At 38.3% G+C, this 15,451-nt stretch overlaps 1 protein-coding gene and 2 pseudogenes across 4 annotated transcripts in view; 1 reads left to right on the forward strand and 2 right to left on the reverse strand.

Moving 5' to 3' along the window:
* CDKL5 (cyclin dependent kinase like 5) overlaps positions 1-15,451 on the reverse strand; it is a 182,716-nt gene that overhangs the window by 99,496 nt on the left and 67,769 nt on the right. The window lies entirely within an intron of this gene.
* LOC115845634 (gap junction alpha-1 protein-like) lies at positions 3,443-4,524 on the reverse strand (annotated as a pseudogene).
* Positions 10,815-11,790, forward strand: LOC115845632 (actin-related protein 2/3 complex subunit 1A pseudogene; annotated as a pseudogene).

Raw genomic sequence — 15,451 nt, forward strand, 5'->3', positions numbered from 1 at the left:
AATTGAAAGGCATATGACCTGGAATAGCTAAAGAAATTTCGAAAAAGCAGAATAAGGTGGGAGGAATCACTATATCTGATGTTGAGGCTTGCTACAGAGCTACATATCAGTAGTCAAGACACCATGATACTGGCAGAAGGATAAACACATCGATCAATGGGACACCTCAGAGAACCCAGAAATAAAGCCACGCGATTATGCTCAACTGATTTTTGCCTGCAAAAGAAATTCAATGGAGGAAGGAGAGACTTTTCAACAAGTGGTGCTATAGCAACTGGTCATCCACAAGCCAAAAAACAAAAAGCCTCAACCTACATCTCTCAAACAACTTATACAAAAATTAACTCAAAATGGATCACGGACTTAAATGCAAAATGTAAATCTATAAAATTTTAGAAGCAAACAAAGGAGAAAATCTTTAGGATAAAGGACTAGACAAAGAGTTCTTAGACTTACCACCAAAAATACAATACATACAAGGAAAAAAATTGTTAAATCACCTCATCAAAATTAAAATATTCTGCTCTGTGAAAGACCCTATTAATAAGCAATGAAAAGACAAGCTACAAGCTGAAGAAAATATTTTCAAACATATCCAACAAAGGATTTTAATCCAGAATATATATATTTTAAAAACTCCTTAAACTGAACAGTAATAAAACAAACATTCAACTAGAAAATGGACAAAAGACACAAAAAGATATTTCACTGAAGAGGATACAGAGATGCCAAATAAGCACATGAAAAGATATTCAACATTATTAGCCATTACAGAAATGCAAATTTAAACTACCATGAGATCACCTACATACCTATCAGAATGGCTAAAATAAAAAATAGTGATAATACCAAATGCTGGTGAGCACATGGAGAAACGAGACCAGTCATACATTGCTGATGGGAATAGAAACCACTCTGGAAAAAGAGTATGCTAGTTTCTTACAAAACTATATGCTCATTTAGCATACAACTCAGCAATTACACTCTTGGGCATTTATTCCAGGGAAATGAAAACACATTCACAAAGAAACCTGTGCATGAATGTTCAAAGCAGTTTTATTTGTAATAGCCAAAAACTAGAAACAACCTGAAGGTCCTTCAATAGGTGAATAAACCGTGACACCGCCACTCTGTGGAATACTACTCAGCAATAAAAAGGAACAAACTATTGGTCCACACAAAAACTTGGATGGGTTGCAAGGGAGTTAAGCTGAGTGAAAAAGGCCAATCTCAAACGGTTATATACTATATCATTATATTTAAATAGCATTCTTGAAATGACAAAATTACAGAGATAAACAGATCAGTGGTTGCCAGAGGACAGATAGAGGGGAAGGGAGGGATGCAGCTGTGGCTATAAAAAGATTGCATAAGGAATCCTGGTGATGAAACTGTTCTATATCTTGACTGTGGTGGTCACATGAATCTATACAAGTGATAGAACTACACACACACACACACACACACACACACACACACACACACAAGTGCACGTAAAATTGGTGAAAGCTGAGTAAGGTCCATGGATTATATCAATGTCAGTTTTCTGGTTATGATATTCTGCTATAATTATGTAAGATATTACTATTGGGAGAAATGAGTTGAAGGATATATGGAATCTATTATTTCTTATAATCGCATGTGAATCTGTATCTCAAGATAAAAATTTAAAGAAAATCAAGCAAGCAATAGGTGAAAATTAATGTGAAACAGGAAGTGAGGGTGGCAGTGTCCAATCTAATTCCAAGGTTTCAAGAGTTTTGCAGTCTTCCACAGAAACACACACCCCATTAGAAAATAATAGTGATTCTTCCTCAAGAAAAGGTTTGTGAGGAGGAAATGTGAAACACTCTTGACTAAACCAAGAGAATGGGTTTTCCAAATGAGACTGTCAGAGCAAGATGCAGTCAGATGGATTGGCAGGCTTAATGCTGTCCCCAGCTTCACCTTCCCCGGGTGCCGTTGGGTGGAAGGAAGCTTCTGATGAAGAGTAGATCAGTTAGAAGAAAAACAAAGAAGCTACATTTTTTTGCACATCTGAAAGTAGTAAGTATATCCGTGATCCTGCTACATATAATTAAAAATGCTAATACTAAAACCTTCTCTAACATAGTCTCCACAATTCCATCTCCAAAAATCTATTCTCACGTATTTTGCTTAGATAAAGATGTACCAGTGAAGAATTCAAAAGACTAGGAAGATCAGTGCAGCCAGAAGCTCTCAGAGAAGGCAGTGATGCAGATTGCTCTCTTAAAACTTTATTGAACAAAGAACACTCTCTAGAATATATGATGGGCTAGGTCTACATTGCATGCAATAAAGCTGAACATGACAGTAGTTCAATGTGAAATGTTAAACAAATTAGTATTTCTCACTGTACAAAACTGCTTATGTAGCTGCCATGCAAGAATAAAGTATTAAGCTCAGCATTTTCACCAATCATCTGTGATGAGCTTTAAAAAAGACATTTGAAGAAATGGTTAGATTTCTTTGGTATATATTTCAAACAAATTAGTTACATGGATAATACTCAAACCTCTTTCAACCTCTCTTGCATTCCAAATAAAATCTTAGGACAAATATCAAAAATGCTTGCCACACCAAAAGACAGACTGTCAAACTCAAAAGAATATAAGTTCTGAAATAATGTTTATTCAGTACGGTTTATTAAATTGGATAAAGGCAAGAACTGTCAGTTACTGCAAAATTCAGGTAAGAACACTTAGTAGTCCAGCTCTAAGCATTTCTTTTAAATTTCTCACATTAATGAGTTCTGTTTATAGTACTAAAATTCTATCATTCAACCATCAATGATTACATTTCAGAAAAAGGAAATCATTTGTGACATCTTTCTACAAAAGAGAAAAAATTATAATGAATAGAACCAGTATCTAATAGGATACACTAGGGGTGGGGGGGGGTTAGGAAAAAAACAGTGCTTTATTTTCACAGTAGAAATTATGTAATGCAAACATCATTTTGACCCACACCAAAAAGTCCACGAGAAAAGCTCAAATTTGAACACTGTGAGCATTATTTTAAAATCTATGTTTGTGAGTTTATACTGCATCTGTTTATACCAATACGTGGCAAATATCTATCACTTTCACATACACTGAACCATTCTAGGGGAATATGGGAGAGAAAAAGGCCTTACTTATGCATCACCTAGTGCAACTTTTACTTAGAATGCAAGCTGAGTCAACCATTTTAAATATGAACATGTATCCCTGTTAATCCCTCTCTCTTCATCCTTCTATCCCAGACACCTCAAAAGAACCGTGGTAGTCTAACGTCTTTGTATCTGCTAAGCCTCACCACTGAGGTTGTTGAGTACCACCTCCACTGAAACAAAAGTATACTGTCTATTGCACTTTCCTTTTCTTTAACAATTGAGCAGAATTGTAATGCTTTCAACCACGTGTGTAGATTTCTAGGTCATTTACACTGCTGCTGGCATGACTGCTGGCTCTGCAGAACTGCTGCTGGGCTGCAATGGCCAGTGTCTAGTAGCTAGATTTTTTTTAGAATTCCGCTTGTCAACAGGGAAATCAAAAAGCTGTGTATGTGAGTTAGAAACGGTGCTTCCTGCCTGTCCCATTCGAACTGGCTATGTGCTGTAATTAGCAGGGTTCTGCTCACTTCCTTGTTTGCTGTAACTGTCGCAGGAAGAACTGTTTCTGTCTCCAGGAACCCGCTTGTCCCTGTGAAGGGACATGGTGGAGAGAGCAACAGTTGATAAGGAGCCATTGGAGGGGCTTGGCAGACCAGATGTATTGTGGTAAGGCTCACGCTCTGGATTCTTCACATGGTCTTTAATGCTCTCAAGAAAGACACAGAAAAGCTCTATGATATTCAAGGCAAGAGACACCAAGGACACCAGCGGCATGAAGAGGATGAAGATGCTTTTCTCTGTGGGGCGAGAGAGGAAGCAGTCCACCTGACGTGGCAGGGGTCTCGCTTGCAAGTGTAAACCGCATTCAGGCGGAAGCCATAGATGTACCACTGGCTCAGCAGGAAAGCCACCTCAAAGACTATCTTGAAGAAGAAACAGATGGTATAGGTTCACAGCAAGCCCCTCCTCATTTTCACCTTCCCATGTTCTTCAATGCCATACTTGAACTTCTTGATTTCAATTTCCTCCAAGTGCACCTCCACACTAGCACCATCGGTTGGGGCAACTTTGAGTTGCTCCTCTTTCTTGTTCAACTTCTCATCCTTTCGCATTACACAGATCACGTGTGCTAGGTACAGAAGTGTGGGGACAGATGCAAATACAATCTGAAGGACCCAGAAGCACACGTGAGAGATTGGGAAGGACTTATCGTAGCAGACGTTTTCACAACCAGGCTGTCGAGTGTTACAACAAAAGGCAAACTACTCATCATCCCAGGTTAACTCAACTGCTGTACCCAGTAGCAGGATTCAGAAAATGAAAAGGACTGAGAGCCATACCTTCCCTCCAGCTGTGGAGTAAGCTTGAACCCTGTCGAGGAGTTAGCCTAAGGCACTCCAGTCACTCATGCTGCCTGTTTGCTGTTCTTTCCCTCAAAAGTGAAGTAGGCACGCCAAGTGACTGCACTCCTTAGAGGACGAAGTAAAATGAAAAAGCAAGTTCAAGAACTCAAAACTGTCTAAAGCTCACAAGTCTGCTACTATTTGGTACCTTCCTCGTTCTTCCCCCTAATGAAAGGCAATTGCTGATACCTGATAAAAGCTTATGTAGATTCATTTTTCATACATGGTGAGTAAATACTCTTAAATAAGGATGTACATATATTGATAATGGGACAATTTACAGAAATAGGGGAACAAAATAGACACATTTAAATATCTTCAATTCCAGAATAAGGCAATCTCCAAAGATTAAAAACTCAAACACAGACACTGAATTAAAAATTTACATGCATATACTGACTGATTCATCTTCAGACTTTTCAGAGCCATCATCTCCCAAACAGATAATGATATTCATCCAAGCATTATTTATGGAGTGCCTACTAGATGCCAGGTACTGTACTAGGCACTGGTTCCTACTGTGATTCCTTTGGAACTCACAATCAACTAGCGGAACAGATAATCAAAAGCACAGTATTTTATTGATTTTTTAATTACAATTAATTGTAAGATAAACCATTATTTTATTTACCATTCAGAAAGCAATCAAGGTATCCAGGGTAAGATGTGCCCCAATTTCAGAAATGTGGGGGTAAATGTATATCTTAGAATCAATGAAAAAGGCTAAGTGAGTAAGTGAATATACAATTGCAAATTTAAATAAGTGCCAAGAAGGAAACAAATAGGCACCAACAGAGATTACCACAAGGAAACCCAGATTAGAATGTATAGAGTCAGCCAAGCAAAGACTGGAAAAACCGCTGCATGTGAAGCAGCAGCATGGGCAAAAATTTGAAGAGGGAAGGACTCACTGTACTCAAGGAGCTAGCTCAAAAGCAGGCAGCAGGGTTACCAGGTAGTAGGCAGAGGCAGCAGAATGGTGCCAGAGGGGGCTACCTCAGGCATCTGCTTGGCAGTAGCAGAGAATCCCAGAGGCAGAAACTGAAATTACACTGTGAGGCTGGGGCAAGATTGAGGCCATTGGAGAAATTATTAATGGCAGTTCAGGAGCTCTAGGGGACAGTGGGAGGGTTGTGGGAGGAACCAGGATGTAAAAGAGGGATGTACAGATCAGTACAGAGACAAGGGTTCTGGGCTAATGGACGGCCAGTGAGTTTCGGTGGTGACAGAAAGTAAAAGAGGATGTCAAGAATCATGGGTCTGGGCTTCCCTGGTAGCGCAGTGGTTAAGAATCTGCCTGCCAATGCAGGGGACAGGGGTTCGAGCCCTGGCTCGGGAAGATCCCACATGCCGCAGAGCAACTAAGCCCGTGCGTCACAACTGCCGAAGCCCGTGTGCCGAGAGCCCGCGCACTGCAATGAAGAGTAGCCCCCGATCTCTGCAACCAGAGAAAGCCCGCGCACAGCAATGAAGACCCAATGTAGCCAAAGATAAAAATTTAAAAAATAAATTAATTTTTTTTTGAAAAAGAAAAGAATCATGGGTCTGATCCTGAGAGTCTCTGGAGAGGGAAATATGCAATCTATACTAGTGCTGTGGTCCTGAACGCTGTGGTGAATAAAGGGGCATTTTGCAAGGGTAGCTGCCATTCCAGTTAGCAGGGAGTAGTAGCAAGATCAGGACTAAAAAAGAAGAGCTGCTACTCTCTCCTTATCTGAGAACTGAAGTCAGGTCTCTGCCAACAGGGGCCTCAATTTAAATACTTATTTACTGAATGTGGACCATTATCTTCAGTTGAATTGTTAGCACATGGAAGCTTTTTTGTTAAGACTAAAATGCTGACACACTGTGTTCATTCTTGTGGGTTTCTTCTCAAGAGCTTTTAAAAAAAAAATCTCAAGAGGAGCAACTCTGATACCATCCACCAATCTGTTGAGAGTGGGTGGAACCTGACATGGGGCACAACATACACCTGCTGTGCCACTACTGAAGACCTTCTCTTCTTTCTCCATTTCCTCCTGACAGCACTCTTTCTTTTTAAGAAACGTCTCTGAGCAAAAAGCCTACGGAAAAGTTTCTGCCTCTAATTCGGAGCACGCCAGACAAACAGATCTTACTTTAAAACGGAGGACCACAGCTAACTGATTATTACATGGCAAAAATAATTATTTTCAACCAAATTATCTCAATACAGCACTGACTCATCATTTTTAAAACAAACTTTATTTAGTATATTAAGATAACATTCATAATATTTATATTTTAATTCTCCCACTTTAAAAAATTTAATTCCCAAAGGTATTCATTTTAAACAATCAGGAAAATTAAAAGAGGAAAATATTTCTTAAAGTAAAAATAATATGAATTTGCCTACTAATAAGCAATCTTAAATACCATACAGCTTATTTGTTTCTTGGTTTAATGGCTGTTCCTCACAGTAGATTCAGTAAGAAAAATAAAACTTAAAATGAAACCTAAAAAGGGGGGGCAAGGTTAATACAATTTACAATGCCTCAACTACCCAAAGTTGGTTACAACTGTTCTCCAAGGATAAGAACTGAAGCCTCCCAAAATGCAATTTTTTAGCAAGTAATCAAATTATAAGGCTTAAAAGTACACACAGTGCTTTCTCAGTTGCTTAAATAACACATTTTAGCCAAACTGTCCTCTATCACACAGATTCTGAAAGTAATCCTATTAAGCTAAAATCACCAAGATGTATAGTTTATGATTAATACATTCATCAAGGTTAATCGAAAAGAGACCATTTGCAGCATAAGAGTTGGGCATTTATTCTCATTAGTTTTTCAAATTTAACCAATGCTTAGTCTCCAGAGATTTCAAAGTGCCTTTAAAAATTGAGTTACTTCTTCAAAAACAAGTGGGGTAAAATAACAACAAATGAAGGTTAAAGAAAATAATCCCTGAAACTACTTTAGCATGGTTAAAGGTACCTGATAAAACAAAAAAAAGTGCGAGGGGTGGGGGGGGTCGATAATTCTGGTTACTTTAGGATAAAGTTATTAGCAATTTTCTAGAACTACATGAAAGTTCTCAACATTTTCAAATATTTTGCCTGGAAAAAGTTCTTACTAAGCACTTTGAAAATATACAGATCTGAGATTCAAAGGGATGAAAATAACTGATCTAGCTAAGCAAATGGCTCATAGGCAAGTTAAAAGCCTCTTGTTGAACATTATTTTTAAACTGGACAAGGTATTTCCAATTTAAAAATATAAATATAAGATTTCAGGACCAGCTCCAACACATAAGGTGCTTCGATATTGTCACTCATGTCCTTACAACAAAAAAAACCTGAACAAACTGCCAATCAGCAACTTTTATTAGGCTTATCAGAGAATTGAGGACACAGGGCAAACTGAACTCTTGAAATCTGGAGAAACAGGCAAATACAGAGAATCACATCCAAGATCAGCTTACCTGGAGCAGAAGGTGCTGGAGTTAATACACTAGTAAGAAAACTTAAATCGTAATTTTGACAAAGGCTTGTGAGTAAGAACTCCTGGGGGCCCGATCTTAGGAGAGCCTCTATACTCTCATGGCTTTACCTCCAGGAACCTCACCAGGTTCTGACTGTGAAGATACAAGAACAATCTCCTCCCCTTTTGGGTAAGAGGAAGAGAAAAGTGACGATTTTGAAATACACCCATGGGAAAAAGTAACAGTTTTGAAATAAACCCAGAAGGTTCTCCATAGCAAAGGCCAACACTCCAAGGGAAAATATACCAGAGCCTTCTATACTGTCCTGGGAGAGGGGAAATTAGCCAACACAGACTTCTCTAGACTTGTTTCACCTAAAGGAAGCAGGGGTTGGGGGAAGGCTAAGAAATACTTCTGAAGGTTGCAGTCCAGGGCTCAGGCCCACCAAAAGACTAAGACTTGGTCCTAAGATTATAAAACACTTGCCCTTCCCCACACTCTACCACCACATCACCAAGGTTCCACAGTAATCCAGTAACAGTGGATTACAACGGAAAGAGTTGCAAGAAACAGACTCTACTTAAAAAGGACTTCTTAGGGAAACCCAAAGATAATGGGGGAGAAAATTTTAAAAATAAAGACACTAGAGGAAACAGAAGCCTCTGGCATCTACACCTACAACAAACATTAAACACAGCCTAGCTCCTAGCCAAATTAACATGAAACCTTATACTACAGGCCTATTTACCTCCATTTCTATTATCCAATATATCCTACCTGGCTTTTAAAAAACACTAAAAAGTATGCTAAAAGGCAAGGGAAAACAGAGTGTGAGGAGATTAAGCAAGCATCAGAACAAGACTCAGATATGGCACAGGTTTGGGGATTACCAGTGATAATTTCAGACAGGGAATTTAAAACAACTATGATTACTATGGTAAGCACTCTAATGGAAAAGGTAGACAACATGCAAGAACAGACAGGTAATGTAAGTATATACAACTCTAAGGAAGAATTAAAAGGAAATGCTAAAACTCAAAAACACCATAACAGGGCTTCCCTGGTGGCGCAGTGGTTGAGAGTCCACCTGCTGATACAGAGAACACGGGTTCGTGCCCCGGTCCGGGAAGATCCCACATGCCGCGGAGCGGCTGGGCCCGTGAGCCATGGCCGCTGAGCCTGTGCGTCCGGAGCCTGTGCTCCGCAACGAGAGAGGCCACAACAGTGAGAGGCCCGCGTACCGCAAAACAAAACAAACAAAAAACACCATAACAAAAATGAATAATACCTTTAATGGGCTCATCAGTAGACTGGACATGGCCAAGGAAAGAATCAGTGAACTTAAAGATATGTCAAGAGAAACTTCCCAAACTAAAATGCAAACAGAAAAAAGAATTTTAAAAAGGAGAAAAGAATATCCAAGAACTATGGGACAATTACAAAAGGTGTCACTGGAATACCAGAAGAATAATGAGACAAAAGAGAAAAAATATTTGAAGGAATAATGGCTGAGAATCCTCCAAAATTAATGACAGACACCAAATCACACATCCAGGAAGCTCAGAGCACACCAAGCAAGATAAATACCCAAAAACTCTACACCTAAACATATCGTATTCCAACTACAGAAAACCAAACACAAAGAGAAAATCATGAAAGAAGCCAGAGGGGAAAAAAACACCTTACTTATAGAGAACAAGGATAAGAAGTACATTTGACTTCCTGTCAGAAGCCATGAAGTGAAATATTTAGTGTTGAAAGGAAAAAAAACACCAACCTAGAAGGTATTCAGTGAAATTATCCTTCAAAAGTGAAGGAGAAATAAAAACTTTCTCAGATAAACAAAAACTGAGGGAATTTGTCACCAGTAGGCTTGCCTAGTAAAAACTGTTTTAAAAAGTTCTTCAGAGAAAGAAAATGACATAGGCCAGAAAGTCAGGTCTACACAAAGAAAGAAAGAGCATTGGAGAAGGAATAAATGAAGGTAAAATAAAATCTATTTTTCCTATTCTTAATAGATAACTGTTCTAAGTAATAACAGTAATAGCGTATTTGCTAATTATAGCAAATGGATAAGTAAAATGAAAGGTACCTGTACTATCTCAGAAGCAGAGTAGAGTTATCCGGTAGTGGACTTAGATGATAAGTTGTAAATATACACTGTAAACTCCAGAGCAACAACTAAAAACCCTTTTTAAAAGAAATATAATGGATATGCTAAGACAGGAGAGAAAACAGAATCATACAAAATGGTCAACTGAAATCAGGGAAGGAAGAAAAAGGGGACCTGTTATTGTTTAAAAAAAAGAAGTATAACAAATAGAAAAGTTACAAACATGGTTCATATTAATCCAAGTATATTGATACTCACTTTAAATGTGAATGGCCTAAATATACCAACTAAAAGAGATTGTCAGAGTAGATTTTAAAAACTCACATTAAATATAAAGATACATCTAGGTTCAAAGCAAAGGGATAAAGAAAGATATACCATGTTAATATTAATCAAAAGAAAGCTGGAATAGCTATATCAGTTTTAGACAAAGTAGACTTCAGAACGAGAAAAATCATCAGGGATAAAGAGGGGCATTAGAAAATGATACATTCTCCAAGAAGGCATAACAATCCTTAATATGTATGCACCACACCAGACAGCATCAAAATATACAAGGGGCTCCCTCTGGGCCTTGGTCCTCCACCCGCGTCCGCCAGAGCCTGTTGGTGTCCATTGACCAGAGTCTGTGAATTCAACGCTCCGAGCCCGTCTGGATGGCCCTGACTCCCAGCTGTCTATCCTTCGAAAACACTAAGAATAATGTCCCTGCACCAATTTTTACTAGAGCTAATCACGTGCCATGCCTGGAACAGGGATCGTACCCAGATTGCCCTTAGCCCCAGTAACCATGAAGTCCACATCTATAAGAACGGGAGCCAGTGGGTGAAAGCTCATGAGTTCAAGGAGGACAACGGACACATCACAGGTATCGACTGGGCTCCCAAGAGTGACCGCATTGTCACTTGTAGGGCTGACCACAATGCCTACGTCTGGGGTCAGAAAGGTGGAGTTTGGAAGCCGACCCTGGTGATCCTGAGAATTAACTGCGCAGCCGCTTTTGTCAAGTGGTCCCCGCGAGAGAACAAATTTGCTGCAGGCAGCAGAGCACAACTCATTTCTGTTTGTTACTTCGAGTCAGAAAATGACTGGTGGGTAAGCAAGCACATAAAAAAACCCATTCACTCCACGGTCGCCAGTACACCCTGGGGCAGCAAGATGCCTTTTGGTCAGCTGATGTCAGAGTTTGGTGGCAGTGGCACTGGCGGCTGGGTGAATGGGGTCAGCTTCTTTGCCAGCGGGAGCCGCCTGGCCTGGGTCAGCCACGACGGCACCGTGTCTGTTGTTGATGCCTCAAAAAGCGTGCAGGTCTCAACTCTGAAGACAGAGTTCCTGCCCCTCCTGAGTGTGTCGTTCGGCTCAGAGAACAGCGTTGTGCCTGCTGGCCATGACTGCTGCCCCATGCTCTTTAACTACGACGACCGTGGCTGCTTGACCTTCGTCTCCAAGCTAGACCTCCCGAAAGAGAGCATCCAGCGCAACATGTCGGCCATGGAGCACTTCCACAACACGGACAAGTGGGCCATGACCAAGGACCGAAACACAGCCCTGGAGACGCTGCACCAGAACAGCATCACTCAAGTGTCTATTTATGAGGTGGACAATCAAGATTGTCGCAAATTTTGCACTACTGGCATTGACGGAGCCATGACCATTTGGGATTTCAAGACCTTAGAGTCTTCTATCCAGGGCCTTTGGATAATGTGAAGCTGAGCGAGCCTCCCAGATCCAGCATGAGGACAGATAGGCTGCACCAAGCAACTCCACCATTCGCATGATGGGGAGGAGAGCCAGCCTCCAGGAAACACTGAAGACGCATAAGGCGCAAACCTTGTTCTGTGTTTTGTTTGAGTGTAATTGGTGAAAGTGTTGGTTTTTTAAAAGCAGCAGTGATTTGGGGTGTTTTTTTTTGTTTTTTTCTTTTGCTATTTCATTCCATTCTTGACCAAAGCTTCTCTTTAAGCAGTTTATTATGGAAAATTGTCACACTAACTTAAAGGAAGGGGTGGGGGAGGTATGTAAATTGTCTGTTAAAAAATTAAATAAAAATATTGAACAAAAAAACAAAACAAAATATATGAGGCAACAGACCTGCAAAGAGAAATAGACAAATCCACTATTACAGTTGGAGACTTCAACACCCCCTTTCAGTAGGCAAAAAAAAAAAGAGAATAAAGATAGGTGAATTGAATAGCACTATCAAGCAACTAAATCTACCTGCCATTTACATAATACTTCATCCAACAGCAGCAGAATACATGTTCTCAAGCTCACATGGAATATTCATCGAGATAGACCAAATTCTGTACCACAAAACACAAATCAGCAAATTTTAAAGAATAAAAATCATACAAAGTATTTTCTCACACCACAATGGAATTAAACTAGAAAACAATAACAAAAAGATAAACGGAAAAATCTCAAAATATTTAGCCATTAAACAACACATTTCTAAATAATACATAGGTCAAAGAGGAAATCTAAAGAGGACTTTTAAAATATTTTGAACTAAATGAAAATGAAAATACAAATCAAAATTTGTATGATGCAGCAAAAGCAGGGCTTAGAGAAAAGCTTATAGCACTGAATGCATATATTAGAAAAGAAAACAGACTTAAAATCAATAACCTAAGCTTCTACCTTAGGATATAAGGCAAAGAAGGACAACTTAAGACTAAAGCAAATAGATAAAAGGATAAAACAATAAAAACTATAGCAGTAATCAATGAAATTGAAAACAGGAACTCAGTAGTGAAAAAAATCAATGGGAACAAAAGATGGTTCTTTGCAAAGACTGATAAAATTGATAAACCTCTAGCCAGGATAACCAAGAAAAAAATGAGCGAAGACACAAATTATTAATATCAGAAATGAAAGAAGTATCATCATTACCAATCACGTGGACATTAAAAGGATAATAAATGAATATTATGAACAAATCTATGCCTACACATTTTATAACTTAGATAAGTGGACCAATTCCTTAAAAGATACAAACTATCAAAATTTACACAAGGAATAATAGATAATCTGAATAGGCCTTTATCTATGGAAGAAACTCAATAATTAATAAACTTCCCAGAAAGAAAGTCCCATACCTAGATGGTTTCACTGGTGAATTCTACGAAACATTTAAGGAAGAAATTCTCTACAATCTCTTCCAGAAAACAGAAGTAGAGAAACACTTCAAAGCTTACTCTATGAGGACACATTATGTATGGTATTACCAATACCAAAACTAGATAAAGACATTAAAGAAAGGCAAACTACATGAACACAGATGTAGAAATCCTCAACCAATATTATCAAATCAAATCCAGCAATGTATAAAAAGAAATACACATCTTGACTACATGGGATTTATCCCAGGTATGCAAGGCTGGTTCAACATCCTAAAATCAATTCATAATCAACAGATGAAAGTAAAAACACCACATGATCATACCAAGTGATACAGAAAAGCATTTGACAAAACCCAATACCCATTTGTGATAAATACTCTTAGCAATCTAAGAATAGAGAGAACTTCCTCAACTTGATAAAGAACATCTACAAGAAACCTACAGTTAACATCGTATTTAATGGTAAGAAACTGCATGCCTTCCCACTAAGCTCAGGAACCAGACAAGAATGTCCTCTCTCACCATCTGTATTAAACATTGTACTGGAAGTCATAACTAATACAAGACAGGTAAAGGAATTAAAAGGTATACAGATTGGGAAAGAAGAAGTAAAACTATTTTGTTCGCAGATGACATGACTGATTATGAAGAAAATCCCAAAGAACTTACCCCCAAAAAAACACTGGAACTAATACGCAATTCTAGCAAGGTCACAGGATACAAAGCTAACATACAAAAGTCAATCACTTTCCTATATACCAGCAAAGAACAACTGGAATTTAAAAATTAAAAACAATACCATTTATATTATCACCAAAAGAAAAAAAGTACTTAGGTATAAAGCTAACAAAACAATTGTAAGATATGTATGTGAAAAACTAAATAACTTTGTTGAAAGAAATCAAAGAGAGAAAAATCAAATGGAGACATATTCTGTGGTCATTGATTAGAACACACAATATTGTTAAGATGTCAATTCTCAACTTGATCTACAGATTCAATGTGATCCCAATCCTAGCAAGCTATTTTGTGGATATCAACAAACTGATTTAAAAGATAAAATAGAAAGGCAAAAGACCTGGAATAGCCAACACAATACTGAGAAAGAACAACAAAATTGGAGGACTGACACTACCTGACTTTAAGACTTACTACAAAGCTACAGTAAATCAAGACAGTATGATATTGGTGAAGAATAGACACACAGATCAATGAAACAGAACACAGAACCCCAAACTAGACTCAACACAAACACAGCTGATCTTTGATAAAGAAGCGGAGGCAATCCAATGGAGAAAGAAGTCCTTTCAACAAATGGTTGAAATAACCTAATCAAAAAATGGGCAAAGGACTTGACTAGACATTTCTCCAAAGACATACAAATAGCCAAGAGCACATGAAAAGATGTCCAACATCACTAATCATTAGTGTCATGCAAATCAAAACCACAAAATGATACCATTTTACATCAACTAGGATGGCTACAATAAAAAAAATAAGGAAACAAGTGTTGGCGAGGATGTGGAGAAATTGGAACCTTTGTACAGTGCTGGCAAGAATGTAAAGTGCTGCAGTCACTGAGGAAAACAGTTTTGTGGTTCCTCAAAAAAATTAAACACAGAATTACCATATACCTAGCTAGTATTTCCACTTCTTGCCGTATACCCCAAAAGAACTGAAAACGGGGACTCAAACAAAACTTGACCACAAATGTTCACAGCAACACTATTCACGATAATCAAAAGGTGAAAACAACCCAAATGTCCATCCACAGATAAATGGATAAACAAAATGTGATATGTCCATACAACAGAATATGACTCAGTCATAAAAAAAGGAATGAAGTAATGATACAGGCTACATGGATGAACCTCAAAAACATTACACCAAGTGAAAGAAGTCAAACTCAAATGGTCACAAATTGTATATGATTCTATTTATATGAAATATCCAGAATAGGTAAATCTATAGAAAAATCAGATTGGTGTTTGCCAGGGATAGAGAGAGGGAGAAACAAGGAGTGAGTACTTAATGGGTATGGGGTTTTCTTTTGGGGTGATAAAAGTGTTTTGGAACTTGACAGAGGTAGTGATTGTACAATATTGTGAATGTACTAAATGCTACTGAATTGTACACTTTAAAATGGTTGGTTTTACATTACGTGAATTTTACCTCAATTTTTTTTTAAAAAAGGTCACAACATTGTAAATCAACTATTCATCGATTAAAAAACAAAAAAAGAAGATGGGCCTATGAG

The sequence above is a fragment of the Globicephala melas genome, chromosome X (genome assembly GCF_963455315.2).
Source record: "Globicephala melas chromosome X, mGloMel1.2, whole genome shotgun sequence".
NCBI classification, from domain to species: domain Eukaryota; kingdom Metazoa; phylum Chordata; class Mammalia; order Artiodactyla; family Delphinidae; genus Globicephala; species Globicephala melas.